Source organism: Neofelis nebulosa, chromosome 3 (genome assembly GCF_028018385.1).
Source record: "Neofelis nebulosa isolate mNeoNeb1 chromosome 3, mNeoNeb1.pri, whole genome shotgun sequence".
Taxonomy (NCBI): Eukaryota; Metazoa; Chordata; class Mammalia; order Carnivora; family Felidae; genus Neofelis; species Neofelis nebulosa.
Window position 1 is genome coordinate 62,384,833 of NC_080784.1, and position 15,348 is coordinate 62,400,180.

Genomic DNA, 15,348 nt, shown 5'->3' on the forward strand with positions numbered 1-15,348 from the left:
TACTTCCTGGAGTTTCTTTTGAGGAGAGTTCTTCAGTTTCATCATTTTGTGTAGTCCCTTGGATGGCGCCAACCCTCAAGGCACTTCCCCTGTGTTGTCTGGAGTAACTTGTGTTGGTGGGTGGAGCTGCAGTCAGACCTGATGTCTACCCCCAGCCCACCGCTGGGGACACAGTCAGACTAGTGTGTGTCTTACTTCCCGTCTCCCAGTGGCAGAACTCACTGTGGTGTGGTGTGGCCCCTGTCTGGGCTATTTACACACGGCCAGGCTTGTGGTGTTGCTTTGATTAGATCTGGCCTATTAGCTGGGGGGGATCCACAAGGTGCACAGGGGCAGGAGGGGCAGGCTCAGCTCAATTTGCTGCTCTGTCGTCGGGTGGTCCCCTGAAGGAGGGGCCTGGAGCACCAGGAGGGAGGCAGGCAGACCCTTCAGAGGGATGGATCTACAGAAGCACAGCGTTGGGTGTTTAGTGGTGCAAGCAAGTTCGGGGATGGGAACTGGTTCCCTTTGGGATTTGGGCTAGGGGATGGGAGATGGAGATGGCACTGGCCAGCACCTTTTCTTCCCGCTGAGGTGAGCTCTGTCTCCCAGGGTTCAACAACTCTCCCTCCTGGTGTCCTCTCACCCTCCCCACTCCCCGAGAGCAGAGCTGTTGGCTACTAACTTTCTAAATATTAAGTCCCACTGGCTGTCAGAACTCACACAGTCCGGCCCCTCTGCTTTTGCAAGCCAGACTCAGGGGCTCTGCCTTGCTGGGTGGGCTGCCCTTCCACCACCCCAGCTCCCTCCCGCCAGTCCGCGGAGCGCGCACCGCCTCTCCGCCCTTCCTACCCTCTTCCATGGGCCTCTTGTCTACGCTTGGCTCCAGCGAGTCCATTCTGCTCGTCTTCTGGCAGTTTTCTGGGTTGTTTAGGCAGATGTGGGTGGAATCTAAGTGATCAGCGGGATTAGGTGAGCCCAGAGTCCTCCTATTCTGCCATCTTCCTCAAAATCCCCGGCAGTGTATTTGAATATACATTTTTTTCAAGAGGACTTACAGACGTCCAACAGAACCATAAGAAGATGCTTAACATCACTAACATCAGATAAATATAAATCAAAACCACAGTGATATATCACTTCACACCCATCGGATTGGTATTATCACAAATACAAAAATAAGTGTTGATGGGGTGTGGAGAAAAGGGAATCCTTGTAGACTGGAAATGTAAACTGTACAGCCACTATGGAAAACAGTGTGGAGATTCCTCAAAAAATTAATACTGGAAATATGTGGATGAAGAATACCATTTCTGGGTATTTACCCAAAGAAAATGAAAATATCAATCCGAAAAGATATGTGCACCCTCTGTTCATGGCAGAATTATTTATAATAGCAAAGATACAGAAACCACATAAGCGTCTATGAATAGATGAATGACTAAAGACAGTGTGGTATATATATATATATATATATATATATATATATATGTATATGTGGTATATATATATATATATATACATATGTATATATGTATATATATATATATATATATATAACTTTTCAAATTGTTACCAAACTGTGACGGGTCTTCCAATGAAAGAGATAAATGTCTCTTTGTAACTTACCAAAGAAGTGCTCTGGCTCTCCCGCTTCACCTTGTATTGTTTGTCAGCGGCCCTTAGCTTCTCTAAAGGACTCTGATACAACTACACAGTAACCAGTCAACTCTGCTATCTTTGTAGGGACCCTACAAATATATATTTGTATATATACAATATATACAAATATATATATGTGGAATATTACTCGGCCATAAAAAAGAACAAAATCTTACCATTTACAACAACACAGGTTGACCTATAGGATATTATGCTACATGAAATAAGAAAGAAAAAGACCTATACTGTATGATTTCATGTTTATGCATCTAAACATACATAAACTAAAATACAAATGAGAAACCAGAAACAGACTGTTTGCTTACATGAGATACCATCCATTCCGTGAAGTGCTTCTCCTAATGACACCTCTGGCTCAAGGACTCAACATTAACCAAACTGAAACTTCCCTGGAATTGTGCTGCAACCCAAGATATTTCCTACTCAATCTTTCCTTTTCTCCCACCTCCTATGGTGTAAAATATGCATCATTGTCTAAAACCCTTGCCTGCTCTCTTCCCCCAAAGTATCTTGTACATACAATAAAACTTTGTGTCTGCTTCTCAGCTGACCTGAACAAATGCAAATGGTACTGAGAGTTGTCTAAAAACATATATTAAAAAGAGAATTTTCACTGGCTCACTCATTGCCAGGAAGGCAAAAAGTACACCATTCTGTGTAGTGGGACACAGACAACCGCGCACCTAAAATGTCAGCCATCTGCAAAAGTTTTTACTTACAGTGATATGGGGAAAGGACAGATGTGGGGGAAGTATGCTCAGACTTCTATAAGATACCAGAGGAGGCGAATTTGTAGGGTCCCTACAAAGATAGCAGAGTTGACTGGTTACTGTGTAGTTGTATCAGAGTCCTTTAGAGAAGCTAAGGGCCGCTGACAAACAATACAAGGTGAAGCGGGAGAGCCAGAGCACTTCTTTGGTAAGTTACAAAGAGACGTTGATCTCTTTCATTGGAAGACCAGTCACATTTGGGCAACAATTTGAAAAGGTAATAGTGGCACAGAGCTACAGACACTTGACCGTTCAGCTAATATTGATGTGTCATGTAAGTTCAAGGCCCTAGGACCCTGAAATGCCCTATTGAAAGATGGTATATGGCCTCTCCTACTGTGGATTATAATAGGATTAAATACTACCATAATGCAGATGGACATTTACTGGGCTTAGAAAAGGAGAAAAGAAACTATATATTGAAGAGTTGCAAAAATAAGGTGACAGAGAAGTGGCTCTGGGATTGGTTGATCAAGACACGTGGATACAAGACTGCATGAGAATAATTCATTGACTTGGGGACACTTTGTAAGCACATGGAGTTTAACAAAGATTGAAAACTTGTCACAGTTGGCATCAGAAAAAAGATCTTTAATGCTGAGGAAGACATAGCTTCTGGAGGTGTGATGGACATTTATATTACTTTATAAAAGGTGATAAAGATTGCTCTTATCCATGATAAGGCCTAGCACTTGTAATTTACAAAGCTGCCCAAGCATCAAGCCCATCTCTGTGTGCTTCCTTCCGTCAGTGATGAGCCTGCATATGCCAAATCAGTGGAGGCCCTTTGTGCTGAGCACCAAATCAACCTCACCAAGGTGGATAACAAGAAATATAGGGGAATAGACAGACTTCTGTAAAACTGACAAAGAGGGAAAATGTTGAAAATGGGCGGTTGCCGTTGTGTGGTGGTCTAGGACTATGGCAGAGTCTTGGACCAAGGATGCCACTGGAAGTACTTCAAGAAATGAACAAATGAAAACACGTGACTCTTGCTCAGTAAGAAGAACCTAGAACATACAACCGAGCTGACCATACCAGGCTATTTCCTAAATGTCAGTGCTGCTTTTCTCTTTCTCAGTCGTGTTTGTATTTGAAAACAAAGAATTAAAATAAATATGCATACAGAAATACATTCAGGCCTGCTTTGGCTAACTCCATTGTTTTTAATTTCAGTGGAAATTTTAAGTCGAATAATGACAACATTGTAATACATTTTTGTGAGTTCTGTCAAACCTCCTCCCACAGCATATTAGTGGTATTTTTGATCCACTTTTTGTTATTCCTGAAATATATGGTACCAGTAAACACAATTACATATTGTTGCAGTAGAAGTTTTTATAAACAAAATAAACGACTGTATTTTTCAATTTGCCTTCCTTTACTTAACATCACACAGAAAAATATTTTAAATTGCATTTCTAAAATATGTTTCAAGTTTTTACAACATGTGTGTGAAGGCAACAAATATAAAATGGCGTGGATAATGTAATACTGAAAATTTAATCAGTTAAAAGTATTATATAGTTGAAGGTCTTCTTTCAGATGACTGGGGGAATAAAAATAGTTGAATGGTTTGCAATCTAGCAGGACCACTTAGACAAATATACATAAAAAAGACCTCACAAAGCTAAGTAAAAAAGGCTGCAGATATAAAACGAGTGCAATAAATAACATAAATTTAAAAGAGAAAGAGGGGCACCTGCATTGTTCAGTCAGTTAAGCACCTGATTCTATTTCTGCTCAGGTCATTATCTCACAGTTCATGTGATCCCAAGAATCCTGCTGGGGATTTTCTCTCTCCCTCTCTCTGCCCCAACCCTGCTCATGCACATGCACACGCACATGCTCTCTTTCTCTCTCTCAAAATAAATAAATAAAACTTTGACATTTCTTTGACAAAGATGGAGTATGAGCCAGGATCTGGAGATTTGAATAGGCTGAGAAAGAAAATAACATCATTAACAGGCATGTATATGTGCCTGAAACCCTACACACTTGATATAACTTAATCCTACCACAAGCCAATCAATTTCACACAGCTACCTATCTGCAGAGTCCTTATCCAGATCCAGATATTGACCTCCAAATCTGTATACTTTCCATTATGCAGTGTTGGAAAGTGTATTATTATCTAAAGACAGGCATGCAAGGAAAGCAAAATTGAAGGAAAGGAAGAGATCAACAGGATTAGAACATCCAGGGTTTATCCAAAATAATTTGGCTAGATCATATGGTTGGTTTGGGAGGAAAAGGCTAAAAGGAACCAAAAGGTAAATGCAAGATAAGGCTATAATGGTTGAAATTGCCTTATGCACTGAAAGCAAGCTATGGTCAAAGGAATGAAATTATAAAAACATCGGTTTAAGAAGATTAATGTTAATAGGCCCAAGTGATTGAATAGAAAATAAATTAAAGGTAAGGAGATCCGTTAATTATGGCAACAATAAAGAAAAATCTGACAGAACTTTGGAAACATTTTCTAAGAATCTCAAGATTTGAAGTGTCATAAAAATAAAGGAAAATATTAATGTTCAATTGACTAAAGTGATTTTATTTTTAGGTTGGATAATTACCTTGGAAGCACTTCAAAATCAATTGGATCACTTTCCTCTTGTGATCATAGCAAGTATAAAACAGTATAAACAAGATGTCCTTTATACCTCTCCAATTTTTGTACCAGCAATAGAAAATTAATTAAGGTTACATACGCGGAAAATAAAAATAGTGTATACTTATGTATTTTAACATTTTTAAAATGCTTAAATTCTTTGCCAACTTTACAAATATCTCTTTGTTTAATTCACACAATTTCATGAGTCATCTGCTGTTATATATATATATATGTAACAGAGAAGTAAACCTAAAGCACATAAAGGTCAAATAACTTATCCAAGGTAATACACAGGGGATAACAAACCTGGGGGTTAGCACAATTTTAACTATGTTGACTTCCCATTGCTGCTAATTTAAATGATGGATACAATAATTGTGCTAAGCATATTTTAATTATTTTCAGTCATTATAATTTCTTTCTAAAACACACAACTGGTCTATTATTCAGTAAATGAAATTTTTTTTTCTTTAAATTCCATACATGAAGTAATTATCTGTGGTCATAAATATAATTTTCCACATTAGCATAAGGTAATTCTTGATTTTTTAGACTATATAGTTAAGAGTTCAAATTATAGGAGTGACTGGGTGGCTTAGTCAGTTAAGTATCCAGCTTTGGGTCAGGTCATGGTTCCTGAGTTCGAGCCCTGCATTGAACTGAGAGTGCAAGCCTGCTTTGCATCCTCTGTCTCCCTCTCTGTCTGCGCCTCCCTCATTCATGACCTCTTTTTCAAAAATAAAGCTTTTTAAAAAGAGGTCAAATCATAGAAGTTGCATGGGCAAACTCAAACCTATAGAGAAGGAGGAATGACCTTAAATGCAAATAAATTCAAACTGACATATTTTGAGCACCTATAATGTGCAAGACATTATGACTGTTGTGTAACATTCAACTTGTGCGTTTAAGGAGATGGCAAAATAGTGGTAGATTAAATAATGGTATAGATATTGATGCTGATAATGAGTGCCATGAAGGTGTATACATGCAATCAATTTGAAATGAAGGAAAGATCAAGCTCAGGTTGAAGGAATCAGAAAATGCTCTCAGCAGAAGAGTTTTCTAATACAAACTTCAAGAAATGAGTAGAATTTTAGTAAGTTAAAATAATAGATATATTCATCTGGAAAGAAGTAAAAGGATGGGCTGTATGAGTAGGTCAAGATATAAGAGGGTAATGCTTTCATACATACTAAACTGAATTGGAGTGTAGCAAAAATGTTACAGAACCTTATATTTCCACATGATACTAGCAAAATGAAGACCTATCGTGCTTTGACTATTTCTTGTCTTAGTACATATGCCTCAGACTTTTTAGGACATACTAAATTTAAAACCTGACGAAAGGAATCAAAATATAAGGGGTGGAATATGTAAAATAATACTTGATATGTCAAGATATGGAAGCTCTAAACTGTTGGGAAAATATTTCTTCCTGTCATAAAAACAGAAAGCCCAGAAATGTAAGGTTTCAGTGATTTTAACAAAATATATATGGAGTAAGTCAGTATTTTCAGCTAGCCACTGAGACATGATAAAGTGACAGCCCAGGTTCAAAATGTATAGAGGCTTGAGGACTGATACTCTGAGGAATGGGATATAGAATAAATAAAAGTTGCTGAATAACAATGAACTATCAGCTGAGATTAGGTAACATGATTTCCAAATGTATAGGATAAACATTTCTTTTTTTTTTTTTTACATATAGTATGATTTTATTTATATGAAATTCCAAAAAAAAAAAAAAGAAAGAAAGAAAAGAAAAGAAAAGAAAAGAAAAACAAAACTATAAAGACAGAAAATAGGTTAGTATTTTCCAGGGTCCAGAATTTGGGGTTTAAGGATTAAATGCAAAGCAGCTCAGGGGAAAGTTTGGTTGTGGTAGAAATATTATATATCATGACTATAGGATAAGGATTTCAATACTGCCCAGGGAACTTCAGGACACTGAAATATAAGAAATGAGCTGTTACCTGGATCAGTTGCAAACTTATCAGTTAGACCAATTTAGTCAATATTGGGGGTTGGGTGGGAGGTGGGCTAAACTGGTGATGGGCATGAAGGAGGGCACTTGTTTGGATGAGCACTGGGTGTTATATGTAAGCGATGAGTCACTAAATTCTACTCCTGAAACCATTATTACACTATATATTAACTAAGTTGGACTTACTAACTAACTAACTAACTAAATAAGGTTTTTTTCTATTCTTACTAATTTTGTCTGCGTGTTACACCAATTACTGAAAGAGAAGAAATATATATATATATTTCAACTATAACTGGAATTTGCTTTTGTTTTTCACTTTGGCTAATTTTTGGTTTATGTTTTTTGAACTAAAAAACGTAAGTGTGGAATATGGTAAAATATGTAAGCATATGAGCCAGAACAGGAAATCAAGATATAAAGAGATAATGCAATATGCCCAAAAGGCATACTAATATGGAATGTAACAAAATGTTATATATAACATCCTAAAGAAAGTTTGAGGTATTTGTACTGAACAGGAAACAATCAAAACCTTACAGATTTTTATTTTTGTTTTCTTGTTTTGTTTTTTTTTGGGGGGATTGCTATGCCTTCTTAACTGATTGACATATTGATCATTATAAAACATCCTCCTTTATCCCTGGTGATTCTTTATGCTGAATTCTATTTTGTATGATAGTAACACGGATATTTTATTTTGTCTTTTTTTTTTTTTGCTGTTAGTGTCTTTATGTATAAAGTATATTTTTTATAGGTGTCCTCTAAAAAAATATGTCATAATTTCTAAATATATGACCATCTCTGCTTTTAACTGGAGTGTTGAGAAAATTTATATTTAATGTAATTTTTTATATTTAATCATCCATCTTGATATTTGCTTTTATTTTTCCTATCTGGGTTTTTTGTTTGTTTGTTTGTTTGTTTTTGTTTTTTTGCCCCCTTTTCAGTTGAATACAGGTTTTGAAAGTGTACTATAATATCTCTACCTTTGGTTTATCGGCTATATTATATACCTCTTTTTTTTTTCTTTTTTTATGTGTTTTCTCTAGTACTTAAAGTATCTTATTTTAACAAATTTCATTCTATCTTTAAATAACCTTATGTTATTTCACATATATTGTAAAAAACTTCATCAGTGTATTTCCATTTCCCTTTACTTTTATTATTCTGTATATTTGTATATTTTATTTTTCTTTATTCTGACTTGATTACCTTGATCACTTCTTAATTTTGTATACCTTATTTTTCTTTAGTGGTTACAACAGTGGTTAATGACAACACTTAAGAAAATATGGAGCTCTTATAATTAAAGGGCCACAAATCCATTTTCTCCTTGAAAGTGCTTAGTGATTAGGGGAATTTTAATTTCTTTTTTTAAATTTTTTTAAAAAATTTTATTTATTTTTGAGAGAGAGAGAGACAGAGACAGAGAACAAGCAGGGTAGGAGCAGAGAGAGAGGTGTAGACCCAGAATCCAAAGCAGGCTCCAGACTCTGAGCTGTCAGCACAGAGCCCAACATGTTTGGAGCTGGAACCCAGGAACCATGAGATCATAATTTGAGCCAAAGTCTGATGATTAATCTACTGAGCCACCCAGGCACCCCTTTAATTTCTTTATTAACATAGTGAAATAAGAGAGACAGTAATCAAAGTGTAGTTTGTTTTTTAAGTGGGAAATTTAGCAGGAGTGCATCTCAGAATAAGCTGCATCCCTAAAGTTCCAGTTTGAAGCATGTAAGTATTGCAGACATGTATTGCCCCTAATGCAGAATTAAAAATTCCCCCCCCCCCAGAATTAAACATTTTAATATTTGGGGCATACAGCAAAATTCAAGCTTTAATATTGATTTAAACATTGCTTGAGATTTATCAGGTACCTGACATAAGTAAATTGGTAACATTCTTTGTAGAAATGTTTTTTATACCTCAATTTTTGGAATTACAAATAATTCCAAAAAATAATTAGACCTTATAAAGTGCTCAATTAAAATCACACAAGGCTGAACAAGAGTGGAAGACAAAATTAAAACCATGAGTAAGGACAAAAATAGAAGAAAAAATAACAAATGTCATAGATACAAATCCAACAGTGTCAACAATCACTTTAAACATCATTGGTATAAGTGCACCAATTAAGAGACATAAATTGTCAGAGAGCATCAAAAAAGAAGACCCAACAATATGTTGTCTACAAGAAACCCACCTCCAAGAAGATAAAGCACTATGAAGAGACCACCAATGTGAACCAAAAAGTAGTGGAATTGCAAAGACAATAAGATGAAGCCACTATTATCATTGGGGACTTCAAACCTCCTCTATCAGAAATGGATAGGTCTAGCAGAAAATTAGTAAGGACATAGTTGAACTTGACATCATCGTCAAGGTGGATGTAATATCTATAGACTACTTCATCTGTCAACAGCAGAATACATAATCTCAAGATCACATAAACATTCACCAACGTAAACCACATTCTGGGTCATAAAACATGCTTTAATAAAATTAGAAGAACAAAAATAATACAATGTCTGCTCTTGGACCACAATAAAATTAAACTAGAAGTCAATAATGGAAAGGTAACTGAAACATCTGAATACATGGAGATTAAATAATACATTTCTATACAACACATGGGCCTACAAAGAAGAAATCTTAAAAGTAATTTTAAAATATTTTGAACTAAATGAAAACGAGAATCCAATTTTCCAAAATTTGTGGGATGTAGAAAAAGCAGTTTGTAGAGGGAAATTCATAGCGTTGAATTTATATATTTGAGAAGAGAAATATAAAACCAATAATCTAAGTTTCTATTTTAGGAAACTCGAAAGGGAAAAGCATACTAAGTCAAAGAAAGCAGAAGAAAAGTAATAATAATAATTAGAGCCAAAACCAGTGAAATCTAAAAACAGGAAATTAATAGAGAAAATCAATGAAACCAAAAGCTAGTTCTTTGAAGAGATCAATAAAGCTGGTTCTTTAAAGAGATCTATAGGCCTCTCTACAGGCTAACTAAGAAAAAGAGGACATAAATTACTAATATCATAAATGAAATAGGGGCATCTGTACAGATCCTATGGACATTAAAAGAAAATAAATAAGTATTAATAACAACTCCATGCCCACAAATTTGAAAACCTAGATGATATGCACTATTTCTTGAAAGACACAAGTGCTGGGACACCTGGGAGGCTCAGTCGGTTGGGCCTCTGACTTCAGCTCAGGTCACGATCTCACGGTCCGTGAGTTCGAGCCCCGCGTCGGGCTCTGGGCTGATGGCTTGGAGCCTGGAGCCTGCTTCCAATTCTGTGTCTCCCTCTGTCTCTGCCCCTCCCCCATTCATGCTCTCTCTCTGTCTCAAAAATAAATAAACGTTAAAAAAAATTAAAAAAAAAAAAAAAAGAAAGACACAAGTGCCAAAACTCAAACAAGAAGAAATATATAATCTGAATAGGCCTATATTAATGAAATTGCATCAATAATTGATAATATTCTAAAACAGAAAGCACTAGAATTCAGTGGTAAATTCCATCAAACATTTAAGGAAGGAATTATACCAATTCTTTACATTCTTTTTCAGAGAGTAGCAAGGGTAAATATTTTCTAACTCATTTTATTAGTCTTGAATTATCTTAATACCAAAACCAGAAAAAAATATTACAAGAAAACTACAGACCACTATCAGTCATAAACAAAGAGAAAAAAATCTTCAATAAAAATTAGCAAATCTGATCCAATGATGTATAAAAAGAATGATACCTCATAACTAATTGGGTATGCAAGGCAGGTTCAACATTCAAAAATAAATTAATGTAATCGTTGACAATGACAAGCTAAAAAGTTATATATGATCATATCAATGCATGCAGCAAAAGCATTTGACAAATGCCAACACCTATTCATGATTTTTTTTAAAATGTCAGTAAACTAGGAGTAAATGGAAACATTCTCAACTTTATAAAGAATACCTTAAAAAAAAAACAACCCAACATCTACCATTATAAGTAGTGGTGAGAAATTCAAAGTTTTTTCACTGAGATCAGATGCAAGGCTGCTGTATTCCCTCTCACCACTCCATTTCAATACTGTACTGCAAGATCTAGCAAGTGCAGTAAGACAAGAAAAGGAAACAAAAGGTATACAAGTTGGGAAAGAAGAAATAAAGGTATATTTATTCACAGATGGCATAATTGTAGAAAATCCAAAAGAATTGACTAAAAATTCCTGAAACTAATAAGTGACTGTAGCAAGGTTGCATGATACAAGGTTAAAATATAAAATCAATCATTTTTCTGTATGAGAGTAAGGAACAAATGAAAACTGAAATTTAAAAAATAATACCATTTACATTATATCACCTCCTCAAAAGTGAAATATTTAAGAATAATTTTTAAAAACTATGTAGTTTCTTTATGAGAAAAACTACAAAGTACTGATGAATGAAATGAAGTAAGAATTAAACAAATAGAGATTTATTCCATGTTCATGGATGGGAAAACTTAACATTGTCAAGATGTCAACTCCCAAACTGATCTATTGATTTAATGCAATCTTAATCAAAATTCCAGCAAGGTATTTTGTGTTTATTAACTAACTGATTCTAAAGTTTATATGGAGAGGCAAAAGACCCAGAATAGCCAACACAATATTGAAGAATAACAAATTGGAAGAGTAATGGTACTTAATACCCAGATTTTCTATACAACAGTGTGGCATTAATGAAAGAATAGAAAGTAGGTAAATGAAACAGAATATAGTTTTCAGAAATAGAACTTCCTAAATACAGTCAACCGATGTTTTACAAAGGACTGAAGAAAACACAATTAGGCAAAGTGAATCTCCTCAACAAATTATACTGGAACAACTGGACATACACATTAAAAATAGAAAAAAAAAAAAGGATCTAGTCAGAGGCCTTACACGCTTCACAAAAATTAATCAAAATGTGTCAGAGACCAAACTATTAAAAAAAAAAAACTGTAAAACTCCTAGAATATAACATAGAAGAAAACCTATATTCCCTTGGTTATGGTGATAACATTTTAGATAACAAAACCAAAGAAACAAACCATGAAAGAAAAAATGGATAAGCTGGATGATATTGACATATTAATTAAAAATGTTCTGCCAAAAAAAATTGTCAGGAAAATGAGAAGAAAAACCACACACTAGGAGAAAATATTTGCAGAACACACATCTGATTGATACCCCAAATATAAAAATAACACCTGAAACTCAACAAAAAACCTAAAGAAAAAAATAAACCAAACTATTGTCAAAAATATAAGAAATAACAAACATTGGGAAGAATGTGGAGAAAAGGGATCCCTTATGTACTGTTGGACGACATGAATGGATTTAAGGGCATTAGGATAGGAGAAATAAGTGAGACAGAGGAATACAAATACTGTATAATATCACTTATCTGCATAATCTAAAAAAAATGAACCCAATGAAACAGAGAATAGAGTAATGGTTATCAGGGGCTGGTGGGGGTGGGAGGATGGGGAAGATGCTCATCAAAGGATACAAATTTTCAGTTATAAGATGAATAAGACCTGGGGATCCAATGCCCAGTGTGGTGACTAAAGTCAACAATACTGTATTATATGCATAAAAAGTGCTAAGAGAATGGATCTTAGATGTTCTCAACACAAAAATAAAGATAATAATTATGTGGTGTGATGGTGGTGTCATCTAATGGTGTAACAACAATAATTTTGTAACATGTAAGTATATCAACATGTATATACCTTAAACTTACACAATTCTCTATGTCATTTGTATCTCAATAAAGCTAATAAATAAATGTCAAAGACATTAACAGATAGACCAAAGACACAAAGATGGCAAATAAGCAAATGAAAAGAAGCTCCACATCATTTGAAGAAAATGCAAATTATAGCATAATACCATTACAAACCTTTTAGAATGGCCAAAATAGAATGCTGCTAGCAAAAAATAGCAAAAATAGTTTCTTACAAAACTAAACATACTGTTACCCTACACACAGCAACTGAGCTCCTTGGTATTTACCTGAAGGAAATAAAAATTTGTGCCTACACAAAAACCTGCACATGGATATTTATAGCAGTTTTATTCATAATTGTCAAAACTTGAAAGCAAACAAGATGTCCTTCAGTTGGTGAGTGAATAAACAAACTATGGTACATCCAGACAATGGAATATTACTCAGCACCAAAAATAAATGAACTATCAAACTACAAAAGGACATAGAGCCCTTAAATGCATATTACTAAATAAGCCAATCTGAACAAGCTACATACTTCTAATTCTAATTTATGTCATTCTGAAAAAAGTGAAACTCTGGAAACAGTGAAACAATCAGTGGTTTCCAGGGGTTGAGGGCTTAGGGGAAAATAAACAGAGCACAGAGGATTTTAAGACAGTGAATATACACTTTATGAAATCATAATGATGAATATATGTGGTTATAAATTTATCCAAACCCATAGAATGTATAGCACCAAGAATGATCTGTAAGCTTTGACGTTTGGGTGATTATGATGTACCAATGTGGGTTCATCAATTGTCATCAATTTACTACTCTGGTAAGGGGTGTGGGTATTGGGAGGTTATGCATATGTGAAAGTATATGGAAAACATCAGTATCTTCCCCTCAATTTTACTGTAAACTTAAAACTGCTCTAAAAAAGTAAATTCTTAATTAAAAAATAATTATCTGACATCTGAAGATAAAGAGGCACATAAGAAAAGTAGACTTCATGCATCAGAATAAGAAAATTTTTTAAAATTCCTAAAATATTAAGATTCTAAAATTATCATATGTGGCTTTAGCTATATATATCTATATTAAAAAGAAATATATATGTACATACATATATATACATATATACATATGTATATAGTAAAAAGAAACAAAACACAAGCTTTAAAATATTTAAGGGAACAAGAAGCCATTAACAGTAAAATTTTGAAAAATAAATCTTTTAGGATTAAAAACAAACACAGAAGTTAAGACCATGTTGAATGACTTAGCTGAATTAGTATACTAGAAGCTAAATGAGAAAGAATGATCCAAAAAACACAAAGAGAAAAAAAATTTTTTTTTTTTTTTAATTTTTTTTTTTCAATGTTTTTTATTTATTTTTGGGACAGAGAGAGACAGAGCATGAACGGGGGAGGGGCAGAGAGAGAGGGAGACACAGAATCGGAAACAGGCTCCAGGCTCTGGGCCATCAGCCCAGAGCCTGACGCGGGGCTCGAACTCACAGACCGCGAGATCGTGACCTGGCTGAAGTCGGACGCTTAACCGACTGCGCCACCCAGGCGCCCCGAGAAAAAATTTTTAAATACAGAGAAAAGGTAAGAGATGTGAGGACACCATGATAAGTCCAACATATATTTAATATATTATGACAAAACCTGATTTTTTTTTACAGCTTTGATCTCCTATATTTGTAATCTACATAAAAAATAAAAGTTAATCTATAAAATCCTAATTACAGTATATTTGTAAAATGAATTTCTGCTTATGAAGTTTAAAAATGCAATATGCTTTAATAATTATCAAAGATACAAGTAGCTAATAAATGAGAGTCAAATGAAAATTCTTGGCTTCTTGTAAGTAATGAAGTATTTCATTTATTTTTACATCAGTCTAAAAAAGAAATGAGTAATAGATCATTTTTATATACTGTACATAATTTATTATTTATATTCTACACATTTAAAATTTAGCCATATCATATCAATTTTGTCTTTGTTAAATAATTACCCAAAATATTGTGAAATTGTCTTATGATCATAGGTATTTTGAAGCTACTAATTTCCCTGTATTCTTGAACTAGAATAAAAACATATTGCCAAGTTATATTTTATTTGTATTAAAGCTAGCCAAAGGGAACTTTGTTAAACACAGATAAAAAGAACATTTAAAAAAAATAGAAACAAAATTAAAGCAGAAGAATACCAGAGTAAGAAGAAAGACATCATGAAGAAGACATTGTGAAGACTTTTTTTCAAATCTATTTTAATAATGACCTTAAAAGGGGCGCCTGGGTGACTCAGTCAGTTGAGCGTCCAACTTTAGTTCAGGTCATGATCTCGCAGTCAGTGAGTTCAAGCCCGCCTGGGGCTCTGTGCTGACAGCTCAGAGCCTGGAGCCTGTTTCAGATTCTGTGTCTCCTTCTCTCTCTGACCCTCCCCCATTCATGCTCTGTCTCTCTCTGTCTCAAAAACAAAAATAAAAATAAACGTTAAAAAAATAATGACCTTAAAAATAGTGCCAAGATAAAATACTATATCTCAATAGGGTGTATTTCTATCACATTTCT